A 19,584-nucleotide genomic window follows, 5' to 3' on the forward strand; every position below is an offset into this window, starting at 1 on the left:
TTCACGACTAAGTCTCAGGGTTGAGTCTTAAGGTTAAAACTTAACCTGAAGTCTTAGGGTTAAGTCTTATCGTTAAATCTTAATGTTAAATCGTAATTTTAAGTCTTAGCGTTCAGTCTAAAGTTTAAATCACAAGTTGAAGTCTTAGGGTTAACTCTTTAGAGTTAAGTCTTGGGGATAAGTCTTAGGGTTAAGTCTTAACGTTTCAGTCCTAAGGTTAACTCTTAGGGTTAAATCTGTAAGGTCAACACTTAAGGTTAACTCTTAGGGTTAAGTTTAGGGTTAAGCCTTAAGGTTACATCTTCAAGTTAAATATTAAGGTTAAGTCTTAGGGCTATTTCTTAAGTTTAAGCCTGAGGGTTATATCTGAGCGTTAATTATTAAGTTGAAGTCTTAGAGTTCATTCTCAGGGTTAAGTCTTCAAGTTACTTCTTAAGGTTGAGGCTTAGGGTTAAGTTTGAAGGTTAAGTCCGAATGTTACATCTTAAAGTTAAGTCTTAGGGTTAAATCTCAGTGTTAAGTCTCAAGGTTAGGTCTCAGGGTAGAAGTCGTAAGGTTGTGTCTTAATGTTCAGTCTTATTGTTAAGTCTTAAAAGTTATATTTTAGGGTTCTTAGGGTTAAATTTTAAGGTTAAGTCTTCGGGTTAAGTCTTAAGGTGAAGTCTTATGGCTTGAGTCTTAGGGTTAAGTCTAAAGTTTAATTCATAACTTGAAGTCTTAGACTTAAGTCTTGGGGCTAAGTCTTAGGGTTAAGTCTTAAATCTTAGGCTTAAGTCTCAGTGTTGAGTCTTAGGGATAAGTCTTTGAATTAAGTCTTCAAGTTTTGTCTTAAGGTTTAACCTTAAGTTTAAATCATAGGGTTAAGTCTTAGGGTTAAGTATTGAGTGTAAATCTTAAGGTTACGCTTTAAGGTTAAGTCTTAATGGTACATCTTCAAGTGAAGTCTTAGCATTAAGACTTAGGGTTAAATCCCAGGGTTAAATTTCAAGGTAAAGTCTCAAGGTTAAGTCTCAGGGTTACGTGGTCAAGTTGTGTCTTAGGATTCAGTCTTAGGGTTAAGTTTTGAAGTTAAACTTGAGGTTAAGTCTTAGGGTTAAGTCTCAGGATTATGTCTTAGGGATAAGTCTTAAGTTTAAACCTTAAGCTTAAGTCTTAGGGTTAAGCCTTAAGGTTAAGTGTCAGGGTTAATTCCTAAAGGTTAAGTCTTAAGTTTACATCTCATAGATTGAGTCTTAGGGTTAATTAAGTCTTAAGTTTACATCTCATAGATTGAGTCTTAGGGTTAAGTCTTCATCTTAAGTCTTAGGGTTAAGTCTTAGAGTACAATCTTGAGGATAAGTCTTATGGTTAAGTCTCAGGGTTAAGTCTTAATGTTAAGTCTTAAGGTTGAGCCTTAAGGTTAAGTCTTAGGGTTAAGCCTTAGAGTTATGTCTTGGGGATAAGTCTTAGGGCTAAGTCTCAGGATTAAGTATCAAGGTTAAAGCTCAAGGATAAGTCTCAGGGCTACGTTTTAGGGTTAAGTCTTCAGGTTAAATCTTAGGTTTAAGTCTCAGTTTTCAGTTTTAGGGATAAGTCTTATGGATAAATTTCACGACTAAGTCTCAGGGTTGAGTCTTAAGGTTAAAACTTAACCTGAAGTCTTAGGGTTAAGTCTTATGGTTAAATCTTAATGTTAAATCGTAATTTTAAGTCTTAGCGTTCAGTCTAAAGTTTAAATCACAAGTTGAAGTCTTAGGGTTAACTCTTTAGAGTTAAGTCTTGGGGATAAGTCTTAGGGTTAAGTCTTAACGTTTCAGTCCTAAGGTTAACTCTTAGGGTTAAATCTGTAAGGTCAACACTTAAGGTTAACTCTTAGGGTTAAGTTTAGGGTTAAGCCTTAAGGTTACATCTCGAAGTTAAATATTAAGGTTAAGTCTTAGGGTTATTTCTTAAGTTTAAGCCTGAGGGTTATATCTGAGCGTTAATTATTAAGTTGAAGTCTTAGAGTTCATTCTCAGGGTTAAGTCTTCAAGTTACTTCTTAAGGTTGAGGCTTAGGGTTAAGTTTGAAGGTTAAGTCCGAATGTTACATCTTAAAGTTAAGTCTTAGGGTTAAATCTCAGTGTTAAGTCTCAAGGTTAGGTCTCAGGGTAGAAGTCGTAAGGTTGTGTCTTAATGTTCAGTCTTATTGTTAAGTCTTAAAAGTTATATTTTAGGGTTCAGTCTTAGGGTTAAATTTTAAGGTTAAGTCTTCGGGTTAAGTCTTAAGGTGAAGTCTTATGGCTTGAGTCTTAGGGTTAAGTCTAAAGTTTAATTCATAACTTGAAGTCTTAGACTTAAGTCTTGGGGCTAAGTCTTAGGGTTAAGTCTTAAATCTTAGGCTTAAGTCTCAGTGTTGAGTCTTAGGGATAAGTCTTTGAATTAAGTCTTCAAGTTTTGTCTTAAGGTTTAACCTTAAGTTTAAATCATAGGGTTAAGTCTTAGGGTTAAGTATTGAGTGTAAATCTTAAGGTTACGCTTTAAGGTTAAGTCTTAATGGTACATCTTAAAGTTAAGTCTTAGCATTAAGACTTAGGGTTAAATCCCAGGGTTAAATTTCAAGGTAAAGTCTCAAGGTTAAGTCTCAGGGTTACGTGGTCAAGTTGTGTCTTAGGATTCAGTCTTAGGGTTAAGTTTTGAAGTTAAACTTGAGGTTAAGTCTTAGGGTTAAGTCTCAGGATTATGTCTTAGGGATAAGTCTTAAGTTTAAACCTTAAGCTTAAGTCTTAGGGTTAAGCCTTAAGGTTAAGTGTCAGGGTTAATTCCTAAAGGTTAAGTCTTAAGTTTACATCTCATAGATTGAGTCTTAGGGTTAATTAAGTCTTAAGTTTACATCTCATAGATTGAGTCTTAGGGTTAAGTCTTCATCTTAAGTCTTAGGGTTAAGTCTTAGAGTACAATCTTGAGGATAAGTCTTATGGTTAAGTCTCAGGGTTAAGTCTTAATGTTAAGTCTTAAGGTTGAGCCTCAAGGTTAAGTCTTAGGGTTAAGCCTTAGAGTTATGTCTTGGGGATAAGTCTTAGGGCTAAGTCTCAGGATTAAGTATCAAGGTTAAAGCTCAAGGATAAGTCTCAGGGCTACGTTTTAGGGTTAAGTCTTCAGGTTAAATCTTAGGTTTAAGTCTCAGTTTTCAGTTTTAGGGATAAGTCTTATGGATAAATTTCACGACTAAGTCTCAGGGTTGAGTCTTAAGGTTAAAACTTAACCTGAAGTCTTAGGGTTAAGTCTTATGGTTAAATCTTAATGTTAAATCGTAATTTTAAGTCTTAGCGTTCAGTCTAAAGTTTAAATCACAAGCTGAAGTCTTAGGGTTAACTCTTTAGAGTTAAGTCTTGGGGATAAGTCTTAGGGTTAAGTCTTAACGTTTCAGTCCTAAGGTTAACTCTTAGGGTTAAATCTGTAAGGTCAACACTTAAGGTTAACTCTTAGGGTTAAGTTTAGGGTTAAGCCTTAAGGTTACATCTTCAAGTTAAATATTAAGGTTAAGTCTTAGGGCTATTTCTTAAGTTTAAGCCTGAGGGTTATATCTGAGCGTTAATTATTAAGTTGAAGTCTTAGAGTTCATTCTCAGGGTTAAGTCTTCAAGTTACTTCTTAAGGTTGAGGCTTAGGGTTAAGTTTGAAGGTTAAGTCCGAATGTTACATCTTAAAGTTAAGTCTTAGGGTTAAATCTCAGTGTTAAGTCTCAAGGTTAGGTCTCAGGGTAGAAGTCGTAAGGTTGTGTCTTAATGTTCAGTCTTATTGTTAAGTCTTAAAAGTTATATTTTAAGGTTCAGTCTTAGGGTTAAATTTTAAGGTTAAGTCTTCAGGTTAAGTCTTAAGGTGAAGTCTTATGGCTTGAGTCTTAGGGTTAAGTCTAAAGTTTAATTCATAACTTGAAGTCTTAGACTTAAGTCTTGGGGCTAAGTCTTAAATCTTAGGTTTAAGTCTCAGTGTTGAGTCTTAGGGATAAGTCTTTGAATTAAGTCTTCAAATTTTGTCTTAAGGTTTAACCTTAAGTTTAAATCATAGGGTTAAGTCTTAGGGTTAAGTATTGAGTGTAAATCTTAAGGTTACGCTTTAAGGTTAAGTCTTAATGGTACATCTTCAAGTTAAGTCTTAGCATTAAGACTTAGGGTTAAATCCCAGGGTTAAATTTCAAGGTAAAGTCTCAAGGTTAAGTCTCAGGGTTACGTGGTCAAGTTGTGTCTTAGGATTCAGTCTTAGGGTTAAGTTTTGAAGTTAAACTTGAGGTTAAGTCTTAGGGTTAAGTCTCAGGATTATGTCTTAGGGATAAGTCTTAAGTTTAAACCTTAAGCTTAAGTCTTAGGGTTAAGCCTTAAGGTTAAGTGTCAGGGTTAATTCCTAAAGGTTAAGTCTTAAGTTTACATCTCATAGATTGAGTCTTAGGGTTAAGTCTTCATCTTAAGTCTTAGGGTTAAGTCTTAGAGTACAATCTTGAGGATAAGTCTTATGGTTAAGTCTCAGGGTTAAGTCTTAATGTTAAGTCTTAAGGTTGAGCCTTAAGGTTAAGTCTCTGGGTTAAGCCTTAGAGTTATGTCTTGGGGATAAGTCTTAGGGCTAAGTCTCAGGATTAAGTATCAAGGTTAAAGCTCAAGGATAAGTCTCAGGGCTACGTTTTAGGGTTAAGTCTTCAGGTTAAATCTTAGGTTTAAGTCTCAGTTTTCAGTTTTAGGGATAAGTCTTATGGATAAATTTCACGACTAAGTCTCAGGGTTGAGTCTTAAGGTTAAAACTTAACCTGAAGTCTTAGGGTTAAGCCTTATGGTTAAATCTTAATGTTAAATCGTAATTTTAAGTCTTAGCGTTCAGTCTAAAGTTTAAATCACAAGTTGAAGTCTTAGGGTTAACTCTTTAGAGTTAAGTCTTGGGGATAAGTCTTAGGGTTAAGTCTTAACGTTTCAGTCCTAAGGTTAACTCTTAGGGTTAAATCTGTAAGGTCAACACTTAAGGTTAACTCTTAGGGTTAAGTTTAGGGTTAAGCCTTAAGGTTACATCTTCAAGTTAAATATTAAGGTTAAGTCTTAGGGCTATTTCTTAAGTTTAAGCCTGAGGGTTATATCTGAGCGTTAATTATTAAGTTGAAGTCTTAGAGTTCATTCTCAGGGTTAAGTCTTCAAGTTACTTCTTAAGGTTGAGGCTTAGGGTTAAGTTTGAAGGTTAAGTCCGAATGTTACATCTTAAAGTTAAGTCTTAGGGTTAAATCTCAGTGTTAAGTCTCAAGGTTAGGTCTCAGGGTAGAAGTCGTAAGGTTGTGTCTTAATGTTCAGTCTTATTGTTAAGTCTTAAAAGTTATATTTTAGGGTTCAGTCTTAGGGTTAAATTTTAAGGTTAAGTCTTCAGGTTAAGTCTTAAGGTGAAGTCTTATGGCTTGAGTCTTAGGGTTAAGTCTAAAGTTTAATTCATAAGTTTAAGTCTTAGACTTAAGTCTTGGGGCTAAGTCTTAGGGTTAAGTCTTAAATCTTAGGCTTAAGTCTCAGTGTTGAGTCTTAGGGATAAGTCTTTGAATTAAGTCTTCAAGTTTTGTCTTAAGGTTTAACCTTAAGTTTAAATCATAGGGTTAAGTCTTAGGGTTAAGTATTGAGTGTAAATCTTAAGGTTACGCTTTAAGGTTAAGTCTTAATGGTACATCTTAAAGTTAAGTCTTAGCATTAAGACTTAGGGTTAAATCCCAGGGTTAAATTTCAAGGTAAAGTCTCAAGGTTAAGTCTCAGGGTTACGTGGTCAAGTTGTGTCTTAGGATTCAGTCTTAGGGTTAAGTTTTGAAGTTAAACTTGAGGTTAAGTCTTAGGGTTAAGTCTCAGGATTATGTCTTAGGGATAAGTCTTAAGTTTAAACCTTAAGCTTAAGTCTTAGGGTTAAGCCTTAAGGTTAAGTGTCAGGGTTAATTCCTAAAGGTTAAGTCTTAAGTTTACATCTCATAGATTGAGCCTTAGGGTTAATTAAGTCTTAAGTTTACATCTCATAGATTGAGTCTTAGGGTTAAGTCTTCATCTTAAGTCTTAGGGTTAAGTCTTAGAGTACAATCTTGAGGATAAGTCTTATGGTTAAGTCTCAGGGTTAAGTCTTAATGTTAAGTCTTAAGGTTGAGCCTCAAGGTTAAGTCTTAGGGTTAAGCCTTAGAGTTATGTCTTGGGGATAAGTCTTAGGGCTAAGTCTCAGGATTAAGTATCAAGGTTAAAGCTCAAGGATAAGTCTCAGGGCTACGTTTTAGGGTTAAGTCTTCAGGTTAAATCTTAGGTTTAAGTCTCAGTTTTCAGTTTTAGGGATAAGTCTTATGGATAAATTTCACGACTAAGTCTCAGGGTTGAGTCTTAAGGTTAAAACTTAACCTGAAGTCTTAGGGTTAAGTCTTATGGTTAAATCTTAATGTTAAATCGTAATTTTAAGTCTTAGCGTTCAGTCTAAAGTTTAAATCACAAGTTGAAGTCTTAGGGTTAACTCTTTAGAGTTAAGTCTTGGGGATAAGTCTTAGGGTTAAGTCTTAACGTTTCAGTCCTAAGGTTAACTCTTAGGGTTAAATCTTTAAGGTCAACACTTAAGGTTAACTCTTAGGGTTAAGTTTAGGGTTAAGCCTTAAGGTTACATCTTCAAGTTAAATATTAAGGTTAAGTCTTAGGGCTATTTCTTAAGTTTAAGTCTGAGGGTTATATCTGAGCGTTAATTATTAAGTTGAAGTCTTAGAGTTCATTCTCAGGGTTAAGTCTTCAAGTTACTTCTTAAGGTTGAGGCTTAGGGTTAAGTTTGAAGGTTAAGTCCGAATGTTACATCTTAAAGTTAAGTCTTAGGGTTAAATCTCAGTGTTAAGTCTCAAGGTTAGGTCTCAGGGTAGAAGTCGTAAGGTTGTGTCTTAATGTTCAGTCTTATTGTTAAGTCTTAAAAGTTATATTTTAGGGTTCAGTCTTAGGGTTAAATTTTAAGGTTAAGTCTTCAGGTTAAGTCTTAAGGTGAAGTCTTATGGCTTGAGTCTTAGGGTTAAGTCTAAAGTTTAATTCATAACTTGAAGTCTTAGACTTAAGTCTTGGGGCTAAGTCTTAAATCTTAGGTTTAAGTCTCAGTGTTGAGTCTTAGGGATAAGTCTTTGAATTAAGTCTTCAAATTTTGTCTTAAGGTTTAACCTTAAGTTTAAATCATAGGGTTAAGTCTTAGGGTTAAGTATTGAGTGTAAATCTTAAGGTTACGCTTTAAGGTTAAGTCTTAATGGTACATCTTCAAGTTAAGTCTTAGCATTAAGACTTAGGGTTAAATCCCAGGGTTAAATTTCAAGGTAAAGTCTCAAGGTTAAGTCTCAGGGTTACGTGGTCAAGTTGTGTCTTAGGATTCAGTCTTAGGGTTAAGTTTTGAAGTTAAACTTGAGGTTAAGTCTTAGGGTTAAGTCTCAGGATTATGTCTTAGGGATAAGTCTTAAGTTTAAACCTTAAGCTTAAGTCTTAGGGTTAAGCCTTAAGGTTAAGTGTCAGGGTTAATTCCTAAAGGTTAAGTCTTAAGTTTACATCTCATAGATTGAGTCTTAGGGTTAAGTCTTCATCTTAAGTCTTAGGGTTAAGTCTTAGAGTACAATCTTGAGGATAAGTCTTATGGTTAAGTCTCAGGGTTAAGTCTTAATGTTAAGTCTTAAGGTTGAGCCTTAAGGTTAAGTCTCTGGGTTAAGCCTTAGAGTTATGTCTTGGGGATAAGTCTTAGGGCTAAGTCTCAGGATTAAGTATCAAGGTTAAAGCTCAAGGATAAGTCTCAGGGCTACGTTTTAGGGTTAAGTCTTCAGGTTAAATCTTAGGTTTAAGTCTCAGTTTTCAGTTTTAGGGATAAGTCTTATGGATAAATTTCACGACTAAGTCTCAGGGTTGAGTCTTAAGGTTAAAACTTAACCTGAAGTCTTAGGGTTAAGCCTTATGGTTAAATCTTAATGTTAAATCGTAATTTTAAGTCTTAGCGTTCAGTCTAAAGTTTAAATCACAAGTTGAAGTCTTAGGGTTAACTCTTTAGAGTTAAGTCTTGGGGATAAGTCTTAGGGTTAAGTCTTAACGTTTCAGTCCTAAGGTTAACTCTTAGGGTTAAATCTGTAAGGTCAACACTTAAGGTTAACTCTTAGGGTTAAGTTTAGGGTTAAGCCTTAAGGTTACATCTTCAAGTTAAATATTAAGGTTAAGTCTTAGGGCTATTTCTTAAGTTTAAGCCTGAGGGTTATATCTGAGCGTTAATTATTAAGTTGAAGTCTTAGAGTTCATTCTCAGGGTTAAGTCTTCAAGTTACTTCTTAAGGTTGAGGCTTAGGGTTAAGTTTGAAGGTTAAGTCCGAATGTTACATCTTAAAGTTAAGTCTTAGGGTTAAATCTCAGTGTTAAGTCTCAAGGTTAGGTCTCAGGGTAGAAGTCGTAAGGTTGTGTCTTAATGTTCAGTCTTATTGTTAAGTCTTAAAAGTTATATTTTAGGGTTCAGTCTTAGGGTTAAATTTTAAGGTTAAGTCTTCAGGTTAAGTCTTAAGGTGAAGTCTTATGGCTTGAGTCTTAGGGTTAAGTCTAAAGTTTAATTCATAAGTTTAAGTCTTAGACTTAAGTCTTGGGGCTAAGTCTTAGGGTTAAGTCTTAAATCTTAGGCTTAAGTCTCAGTGTTGAGTCTTAGGGATAAGTCTTTGAATTAAGTCTTCAAGTTTTGTCTTAAGGTTTAACCTTAAGTTTAAATCATAGGGTTAAGTCTTAGGGTTAAGTATTGAGTGTAAATCTTAAGGTTACGCTTTAAGGTTAAGTCTTAATGGTACATCTTAAAGTTAAGTCTTAGCATTAAGACTTAGGGTTAAATCCCAGGGTTAAATTTCAAGGTAAAGTCTCAAGGTTAAGTCTCAGGGTTACGTGGTCAAGTTGTGTCTTAGGATTCAGTCTTAGGGTTAAGTTTTGAAGTTAAACTTGAGGTTAAGTCTTAGGGTTAAGTCTCAGGATTATGTCTTAGGGATAAGTCTTAAGTTTAAACCTTAAGCTTAAGTCTTAGGGTTAAGCCTTAAGGTTAAGTGTCAGGGTTAATTCCTAAAGGTTAAGTCTTAAGTTTACATCTCATAGATTGAGCCTTAGGGTTAATTAAGTCTTAAGTTTACATCTCATAGATTGAGTCTTAGGGTTAAGTCTTCATCTTAAGTCTTAGGGTTAAGTCTTAGAGTACAATCTTGAGGATAAGTCTTATGGTTAAGTCTCAGGGTTAAGTCTTAATGTTAAGTCTTAAGGTTGAGCCTCAAGGTTAAGTCTTAGGGTTAAGCCTTAGAGTTATGTCTTGGGGATAAGTCTTAGGGCTAAGTCTCAGGATTAAGTATCAAGGTTAAAGCTCAAGGATAAGTCTCAGGGCTACGTTTTAGGGTTAAGTCTTCAGGTTAAATCTTAGGTTTAAGTCTCAGTTTTCAGTTTTAGGGATAAGTCTTATGGATAAATTTCACGACTAAGTCTCAGGGTTGAGTCTTAAGGTTAAAACTTAACCTGAAGTCTTAGGGTTAAGTCTTATGGTTAAATCTTAATGTTAAATCGTAATTTTAAGTCTTAGCGTTCGGTCTAAAGTTTAAATCACAAACTGAAGTCTTAGGGTTAACTCTTTAGAGTTAAGTCTTGGGGATAAGTCTTAGGGTTAAGTCTTAACGTTTCAGTCCTAAGGTTAACTCTTAGGGTTAAATCTGTAAGGTCAACACTTAAGGTTAACTCTTAGGGTTAAGTTTAGGGTTAAGCCTTAAGGTTACATCTTCAAGTTAAATATTAAGGTTAAGTCTTAGGGCTATTTCTTAAGTTTAAGCCTGAGGGTTATATCTGAGCGTTAATTATTAAGTTGAAGTCTTAGAGTTCATTCTCAGGGTTAAGTCTTCAAGTTACTTCTTAAGGTTGAGGCTTAGGGTTAAGTTTGAAGGTTAAGTCCGAATGTTACATCTTAAAGTTAAGTCTTAGGGTTAAATCTCAGTGTTAAGTCTCAAGGTTAGGTCTCAGGGTAGAAGTCGTAAGGTTGTGTCTTAATGTTCAGTCTTATTGTTAAGTCTTAAAAGTTATATTTTAGGGTTCAGTCTTAGGGTTAAATTTTAAGGTTAAGTCTTCAGGTTAAGTCTTAAGGTGAAGTCTTATGGCTTGAGTCTTAGGGTTAAGTCTAAAGTTTAATTCATAACTTGAAGTCTTAGACTTAAGTCTTGGGGCTAAGTCTTAGGGTTAAGTCTTAAATCTTAGGTTTACGTCTCAGTGTTGAGTCTTAGGGATAAGTCTTTGAATTAAGTCTTCAAGTTTTGTCTTAAGGTTTAACCTTAAGTTTAAATCATAGGGTTAAGTCTTAGGGTTAAGTATTGAGTGTAAATCTTAAGGTTACGCTTTAAGGTTAAGTCTTAATGGTACATCTTCAAGTTAAGTCTTAGCATTAAGACTTAGGGTTAAATCCCAGGGTTAAATTTCAAGGTAAAGTCTCAAGGTTAAGTCTCAGGGTTACGTGGTCAAGTTGTGTCTTAGGATTCAGTCTTAGGGTTAAGTTTTGAAGTTAAACTTGAGGTTAAGTCTTAGGGTTAAGTCTCAGGATTATGTCTTAGGGATAAGTCTTAAGTTTAAACCTTAAGCTTAAGTCTTAGGGTTAAGCCTTAAGGTTAAGTGTCAGGGTTAATTCCTAAAGGTTAAGTCTTAAGTTTACATCTCATAGATTGAGTCTTAGGGTTAATTAAATCTTAAGTTTACATCTCATAGATTGAGTCTTAGGGTTAAGTCTTCATCTTAAGTCTTAGGGTTAAGTCTTAGAGTACAATCTTGAGGATAAGTCTTATGGTTAAGTCTCAGGGTTAAGTCTTAATGTTAAGTCTTAAGGTTGAGCCTCAAGGTTAAGTCTTAGGGTTAAGCCTTAGAGTTATGTCTTGGGGATAAGACTTAGAGCTAAGTCTCAGGATTAAGTATCAAGGTTAAAGCTCAAGGATAAGTCTCAGGGCTACGTTTTAGGGTTAAGTCTTCAGGTTAAATCTTAGGTTTAAGTCTCAGTTTTCAGTTTTAGGGATAAGTCTTATGGATAAATTTCACGACTAAGTCTCAGGGTTGAGTCTTAAGGTTAAAACTTAACCTGAAGTCTTAGGGTTAAGTCTTATGGTTAAATCTTAATGTTAAATCGTAATTTTAAGTCTTAGCGTTCAGTCTAAAGTTTAAATCACAAGCTGAAGTCTTAGGGTTAACTCTTTAGAGTTAAGTCTTGGGGATAAGTCTTAGGGTTAAGTCTTAACGTTTCAGTCCTAAGGTTAACTCTTAGGGTTAAATCTGTAAGGTCAACACTTAAGGTTAACTCTTAGGGTTAAGTTTAGGGTTAAGCCTTAAGGTTACATCTTCAAGTTAAATATTAAGGTTAAGTCTTAGGGCTATTTCTTAAGTTTAAGTCTGAGGGTTATATCTGAGCGTTAATTATTAAGTTGAAGTCTTAGAGTTCATTCTCAGGGTTAAGTCTTCAAGTTACTTCTTAAGGTTGAGGCTTAGGGTTAAGTTTTAAGGTTAAGTCCGAATGTTACATCTTAAAGTTAAGTCTTAGGGTTAAATCTCAGTGTTAAGTCTCAAGGTTAGGTCTCAGGGTAGAAGTCGTAAGGTTGTGTCTTAATGTTCAGTCTTATTGTTAAGTCTTAAAAGTTATATTTTAGGGTTCAGTCTTAGGGTTAAATTTTAAGGTTAAGTCTTCAGGTTAAGTCTTAAGGTGAAGTCTTATGGCTTGAGTCTTAGGGTTAAGTCTAAAGTTTAATTCATAACTTGAAGTCTTAGACTTAAGTCTTGGGGCTAAGTCTTAAATCTTAGGTTTAAGTCTCAGTGTTGAGTCTTAGGGATAAGTCTTTGAATTAAGTCTTCAAATTTTGTCTTAAGGTTTAACCTTAAGTTTAAATCATAGGGTTAAGTCTTAGGGTTAAGTATTGAGTGTAAATCTTAAGGTTACGCTTTAAGGTTAAGTCTTAATGGTACATCTTCAAGTTAAGTCTTAGCATTAAGACTTAGGGTTAAATCCCAGGGTTAAATTTCAAGGTAAAGTCTCAAGGTTAAGTCTCAGGGTTACGTGGTCAAGTTGTGTCTTAGGATTCAGTCTTAGGGTTAAGTTTTGAAGTTAAACTTGAGGTTAAGTCTTAGGGTTAAGTCTCAGGATTATGTCTTAGGGATAAGTCTTAAGTTTAAACCTTAAGCTTAAGTCTTAGGGTTAAGCCTTAAGGTTAAGTGTCAGGGTTAATTCCTAAAGGTTAAGTCTTAAGTTTACATCTCATAGATTGAGCCTTAGGGTTAATTAAGTCTTAAGTTTACATCTCATAGATTGAGTCTTAGGGTTAAGTCTTCATCTTAAGTCTTAGGGTTAAGTCTTAGAGTACAATCTTGAGGATAAGTCTTATGGTTAAGTCTCAGGGTTAAGTCTTAATGTTAAGTCTTAAGGTTGAGCCTTAAGGTTAAGTCTTAGGGTTAAGCCTTAGAGTTATGTCTTGGGGCTAAGTCTTAGGGCTAAGTCTCAGGATTAAGTATCAAGGTTAAAGCTCAAGGATAAGTCTCAGGGCTACGTTTTAGGGTTAAGTCTTCAGGTTAAATCTTAGGTTTAAGTCTCAGTTTTCAGTTTTAGGGATAAGTCTTATGGATAAATTTCACGACTAAGTCTCAGGGTTGAGTCTTAAGGTTAAAACTTAACCTGAAGTCTTAGGGTTAAGTCTTATGGTTAAATCTTAATGTTAAATCGTAATTTTAAGTCTTAGCGTTCAGTCTAAAGTTTAAATCACAAGTTGAAGTCTTAGGGTTAACTCTTTAGAGTTAAGTCTTGGGGATAAGTCTTAGGGTTAAGTCTTAACGTTTCAGTCCTAAGGTTAACTCTTAGGGTTAAATCTTTAAGGTCAACACTTAAGGTTAACTCTTAGGGTTAAGTTTAGGGTTAAGCCTTAAGGTTACATCTTCAAGTTAAATATTAAGGTTAAGTCTTAGGGCTATTTCTTAAGTTTAAGTCTGAGGGTTATATCTGAGCGTTAATTATTAAGTTGAAGTCTTAGAGTTCATTCTCAGGGTTAAGTCTTCAAGTTACTTCTTAAGGTTGAGGCTTAGGGTTAAGTTTGAAGGTTAAGTCCGAATGTTACATCTTAAAGTTAAGTCTTAGGGTTAAATCTCAGTGTTAAGTCTCAAGGTTAGGTCTCAGGGTAGAAGTCGTAAGGTTGTGTCTTAATGTTCAGTCTTATTGTTAAGTCTTAAAAGTTATATTTTAGGGTTCAGTCTTAGGGTTAAATTTTAAGGTTAAGTCTTCGGGTTAAGTCTTAAGGTGAAGTCTTATGGCTTGAGTCTTAGGGTTAAGTCTAAAGTTTAATTCATAAGTTGAAGTCTTAGATTTAAGTCTTGGGGCTAAGTCTTAGGGTTAAGTCTTAAATCTTAGGCTTAAGTCTCAGTGTTGAGTCTTAGGGATAAGTCTTTGAATTAAGTCTTCAAGTTTTGTCTTAAGGTTTAACCTTAAGTTTAAATCATAGGGTTAAGTCTTAGGGTTAAGTATTGAGTGTAAATCTTAAGGTTACGCTTTAAGGTTAAGTCTTAATGGTACATCTTAAAGTTAAGTCTTAGCATTAAGACTTAGGGTTAAATCCCAGGGTTAAATTTCAAGGTAAAGTCTCAAGGTTAAGTCTCAGGGTTACGTGGTCAAGTTGTGTCTTAGGATTCAGTCTTAGGGTTAAGTTTTGAAGTTAAACTTGAGGTTAAGTCTTAGGGTTAAGTCTCAGGATTATGTCTTAGGGATAAGTCTTAAGTTTAAACCTTAAGCTTAAGTCTTAGGGTTAAGCCTTAAGGTTAAGTGTCAGGGTTAATTCCTAAAGGTTAAGTCTTAAGTTTACATCTCATAGATTGAGTTTTAGGGTTAATTAAATCTTAAGTTTACATCTCATAGATTGAGTCTTAGGGTTAAGTCTTCATCTTAAGTCTTAGGGTTAAGTCTTAGAGTACAATCTTGAGGATAAGTCTTATGGTTAAGTCTCAGGGTTAAGTCTTAATGTTAAGTCTTAAGGTTGAGCCTCAAGGTTAAGTCTTAGGGTTAAGCCTTAGAGTTATGTCTTGGGGATAAGACTTAGGGCTAAGTCTCAGGATTAAGTATCAAGGTTAAAGCTCAAGGATAAGTCTCAGGGCTACGTTTTAGGGTTAAGTCTTCAGGTTAAATCTTAGGTTTAAGTCTCAGTTTTCAGTTTTAGGGATAAGTCTTATGGATAAATTTCACGACTAAGTCTCAGGGTTGAGTCTTAAGGTTAAAACTTAACCTGAAGTCTTAGGGTTAAGTCTTATGGTTAAATCTTAATGTTAAATCGTAATTTTAAGTCTTAGCGTTCAGTCTAAAGTTTAAATCACAAGTTGAAGTCTTAGGGTTAACTCTTTAGAGTTAAGTCTTGGGGATAAGTCTTAGGGTTAAGTCTTAACGTTTCAGTCCTAAGGTTAACTCTTAGGGTTAAATCTGTAAGGTCAACACTTAAGGTTAACTCTTAGGGTTAAGTTTAGGGTTAAGCCTTAAGGTTACATCTTCAAGTTAAATATTAAGGTTAAGTCTTAGGGCTATTTCTTAAGTTTAAGCCTGAGGGTTATATCTGAGCGTTAATTATTAAGTTGAAGTCTTAGAGTTCATTCTCAGGGTTAAGTCTTCAAGTTACTTCTTAAGGTTGAGGCTTAGGGTTAAGTTTGAAGGTTAAGTCCGAATGTTACATCTTAAAGTTAAGTCTTAGGGTTAAATCTCAGTGTTAAGTCTCAAGGTTAGGTCTCAGGGTAGAAGTCGTAAGGTTGTGTCTTAATGTTCAGTCTTATTGTTAAGTCTTAAAAGTTATATTTTAGGGTTCAGTCTTAGGGTTAAATTTTAAGGTTAAGTCTTCAGGTTAAGTCTTAAGGTGAAGTCTTATGGCTTGAGTCTTAGGGTTAAGTCTAAAGTTTAATTCATAACTTGAAGTCTTAGACTTAAGTCTTGGGGCTAAGTCTTAAATCTTAGGTTTAAGTCTCAGTGTTGAGTCTTAGGGATAAGTCTTTGAATTAAGTCTTCAAATTTTGTCTTAAGGTTTAACCTTAAGTTTAAATCATAGGGTTAAGTCTTAGGGTTAAGTATTGAGTGTAAATCTTAAGGTTACGCTTTAAGGTTAAGTCTTAATGGTACATCTTCAAGTTAAGTCTTAGCATTAAGACTTAGGGTTAAATCCCAGGGTTAAATTTCAAGGTAAAGTCTCAAGGTTAAGTCTCAGGGTTACGTGGTCAAGTTGTGTCTTAGGATTCAGTCTTAGGGTTAAGTTTTGAAGTTAAACTTGAGGTTAAGTCTTAGGGTTAAGTCTCAGGATTATGTCTTAGGGATAAGTCTTAAGTTTAAACCTTAAGCTTAAGTCTTAGGGTTAAGCCTTAAGGTTAAGTGTCAGGGTTAATTCCTAAAGGTTAAGTCTTAAGTTTACATCTCATAGATTGAGTCTTAGGGTTAATTAAGTCTTAAGTTTACATCTCATAGATTGAGTCTTAGGGTTAAGTCTTCATCTTAAGTCTTAGGGTTAAGTCTTAGAGTACAATCTTGAGGATAAGTCTTATGGTTAAGTCTCAGGGTTAAGTCTTAATGTTAAGTCTTAAGGTTGAGCCTTAAGGTTAAGTCTCAGGGTTAAGCCTTAGAGTTATGTCTTGGGGATAAGACTTAGGGCTAAGTCTCAGGATTAAGTATCAAGGTTAAAGCTCAAGGATAAGTCTCAGGGCTACGTTTTAGGGTTAAGTCTTCAGGTTAAATCTTAGGTTTAAGTCTCAGTTTTCAGTTTTAGGGATAAGTCTTATGGATAAATTTCACGACTAAGTCTCAGGGTTGAGTCTTAAGGTTAAAACTTAACCTGAAGTCTTAGGGTTAAGTCTTATGGTTAAATCTTAATGTTAAATCGTAATTTTAAGTCTTAGCGTTCAGTCTAAAGTTTAAATCACAAGTTGAAGTCTTAGGGTTAACTCTTTAGAGTTAAGTCTTGGGGATAAGTCTTAGGGTTAAGTCTTAACGTTTCAGTCCTAAGGTTAACTCTTAGGGTTAAATCTTTAAGGTCAAAACTTAAGGTTAACTCTTAGGGTTAAGTTTAGGGTTAAGCCTTAAGGTTACATCTTCAAGTTAAATATTAAGGTTAAGTCTTAGGGCTATTTCTTAAGTTTAAGTCTGAGGGTTATATCTGAGCGTTAATTATTAAGTTGAAGTCTTAGAGTTCATTCTCAGGGTTAAGTCTTCAAGTTACTTCTTAAGGTTGAGGCTTAGGGTTAAGTTTGAAGGTTAAGTCCGAATGTTACATCTTAAAGTTAAGTCTTAGGGTTAAATCTCAGTGTTAAGTCTCAAGGTTAGGTCTCAGGGTAGAAGTCGTAAGGTTGTGTCTTAATGTTCAGTCTTATTGTTAAGTCTTAAAAGTTATATTTTAGGGTTCAGTCTTAGGGTTAAATTTTAAGGTTAAGTCTTCGGGTTAAGTCTTAAGGTGAAGTCTTATGGCTTGAGTCTTAGGGTTAAGTCTAAAGTTTAATTCATAAGTTGAAGTCTTAGATTTAAGTCTTGGGGCTAAGTCTTAGGGTTAAGTCTTAAATCTTAGGCTTAAGTCTCAGTGTTGAGTCTTAGGGATAAGTCTTTGAATTAAGTCTTCAAGTTTTGTCTTAAGGTTTAACCTTAAGTTTAAATCATAGGGTTAAGTCTTAGGGTTAAGTATTGAGTGTAAATCTTAAGGTTACGCTTTAAGGTTAAGTCTTAATGGTACATCTTAAAGTTAAGTCTTAGCATTAAGACTTAGGGTTAAATCCCAGGGTTAAATTTCAAGGTAAAGTCTCAAGGTTAAGTCTCAGGGTTACGTGGTCAAGTTGTGTCTTAGGATTCAGTCTTAGGGTTAAGTTTTGAAGTTAAACTTGAGGTTAAGTCTTAGGGTTAAGTCTCAGGATTATGTCTTAGGGATAAGTCTTAAGTTTAAACCTTAAGCTTAAGTCTTAGGGTTAAGCCTTAAGGTTAAGTGTCAGGGTTAATTCCTAAAGGTTAAGTCTTAAGTTTACATCTCATAGATTGAGTCTTAGGGTTAATTAAGTCTTAAGTTTACATCTCATAGATTGAGTCTTAGGGTTAAGTCTTCATCTTAAGTCTTAGGGTTAAGTCTTAGAGTACAATCTTGAGGATAAGTCTTATGGTTAAGTCTCAGGGTTAAGTCTTAATGTTAAGTCTTAAGGTTGAGCCTCAAGGTTAAGTCTTAGGGTTAAGCCTTAGAGTTATGTCTTGGGGATAAGACTTAGGGCTAAGTCTCAGGATTAAGTATCAAGGTTAAAGCTCAAGGATAAGTCTCAGGGCTACGTTTTAGGGTTAAGTCTTCAGGTTAAATCTTAGGTTTAAGTCTCAGTTTTCAGTTTTAGGGATAAGTCTTATGGATAAATTTCACGACTAAGTCTCAGGGTTGAGTCTTCAGGTTAAAACTTAACCTGAAGTCTTAGGGTTAAGTCTTATGGTTAAATCTTAATGTTAAATCGTAATTTTAAGTCTTAGCGTTCAGTCTAAAGTTTAAATCACAAGTTGAAGTCTTAGGGTTAACTCTTTAGAGTTAAGTCTTGGGGATAAGTCTTAGGGTTAAGTCTTAACGTTTCAGTCCTAAGGTTAACTCTTAGGGTTAAATCTGTAAGGTCAACACTTAAGGTTAACTCTTAGGGTTAAGTTTAGGGTTAAGCCTTAAGGTTACATCTTCAAGTTAAATATTAAGGTTAAGTCTTAGGGCTATTTCTTAAGTTTAAGCCTGAGGGTTATATCTGAGCGTTAATTATTAAGTTGAAGTCTTAGAGTTCATTCTCAGGGTTAAGTCTTCAAGTTACTTCTTAAGGTTGAGGCTTAGGGTTAAGTTTGAAGGTTAAGTCCGAATGTTACATCTTAAAGTTAAGTCTTAGGGTTAAATCTCAGTGTTAAGTCTCAAGGTTAGGTCTCAGGGTAGAAGTCGTAAGGTTGTGTCTTAATGTTCAGTCTTATTGTTAAGTCTTAAAAGTTATATTTTAGGGTTCAGTCTTAGGGTTAAATTTTAAGGTTAAGTCTTCAGGTTAAGTCTTAAGGTGAAGTCTTATGGCTTGAGTCTTAGGGTTAAGTCTAAAGTTTAATTCATAACTTGAAGTCTTAGACTTAAGTCTTGGGGCTAAGTCTTAAATCTTAGGTTTAAGTCTCAGTGTTGAGTCTTAGGGATAAGTCTTTGAATTAAGTCTTCAAATTTTGTCTTAAGGTTTAACCTTAAGTTTAAATCATAGGGTTAAGTCTTAGGGTTAAGTATTGAGTGTAAATCTTAAGGTTACGCTTTAAGGTTAAGTCTTAATGGTACATCTTCAAGTTAAGTCTTAGCATTAAGACTTAGGGTTAAATCCCAGGGTTAAATTTCAAGGTAAAGTCTCAAGGTTAAGTCTCAGGGTTACGTGGTCAAGTTGTGTCTTAGGATTCAGTCTTAGGGTTAAGTTTTGAAGTTAAACTTGAGGTTAAGTCTTAGGGTTAAGTCTCAGGATTATGTCTTAGGGATAAGTCTTAAGTTTAAACCTTAAGCTTAAGTCTTAGGGTTAAGCCTTAAGGTTAAGTGTCAGGGTTAATTCCTAAAGGTTAAGTCTTAAGTTTACATCTCATAGATTGAGTCTTAGGGTTAATTAAGTCTTAAGTTTACATCTCATAGATTGAGTCTTAGGGTTAAGTCTTCATCTTAAGTCTTAGGGTTAAGTCTTAGAGTACAATCTTGAGGATAAGTCTTATGGTTAAGTCTCAGGGTTAAGTCTTAATGTTAAGTCTTAAGGTTGAGCCTTAAGGTTAAGTCTTAGGGTTAAGCCTTAGAGTTATGTCTTGGGGATAAGTCTTAGGGCTAAGTCTCAGGATTAAGTATCAAGGTTAAAGCTCAAGGATAAGTCTCAGGGCTACGTTTTAGGGTTAAGTCTTCAGGTTAAATCTTAGGTTTAAGTCTCAGTTTTCAGTTTTAGGGATAAGTCTTATGGATAAATTTCACGACTAAGTCTCAGGGTTGAGTCTTAAGGTTAAAACTTAACCTGAAGTCTTAGGGTTAAGTCTTATGGTTAAATCTTAATGTTAAATCGTAATTTTAAGTCTTAGCGTTCAGTCTAAAGTTTAAATCACAAGTTGAAGTCTTAGGGTTAACTCTTTAGAGTTAAGTCTTGGGGATAAGTCTTAGGGTTAAGTCTTAACGTTTCAGTCCTAAGGTTAACTCTTAGGGTTAAATCTTTAAGGTCAACACTTAAGGTTAACTCTTAGGGTTAAGTTTAGGGTTAAGCCTTAAGGTTACATCTTCAAGTTAAATATTAAGGTTAAGTCTTAGGGCTATTTCTTAAGTTTAAGTCTGAGGGTTATATCTGAGCGTTAATTATTAAGTTGAAGTCTTAGAGTTCATTCTCAGGGTTAAGTCTTCAAGTTACTTCTTAAGGTTGAGGCTTAGGGTTAAGTTTGAAGGTTAAGTCCGAATGTTACATCTTAAAGTTAAGTCTTAGGGTTAAATCTCAGTGTTAAGTCTCAAGGTTAGGTCTCAGGGTAGAAGTCGTAAGGTTGTGTCTTAATGTTCAGTCTTATTGTTAAGTCTTAAAAGTTATATTTTAGGGTTCAGTCTTAGGGTTAAATTTTAAGGTTAAGTCTTCGGGT

The sequence above is a fragment of the Falco punctatus genome, assembly GCF_963210335.1.
Source record: "Falco punctatus genome assembly, contig: scaffold_31, whole genome shotgun sequence".
Classification (NCBI taxonomy): domain Eukaryota; kingdom Metazoa; phylum Chordata; class Aves; order Falconiformes; family Falconidae; genus Falco; species Falco punctatus.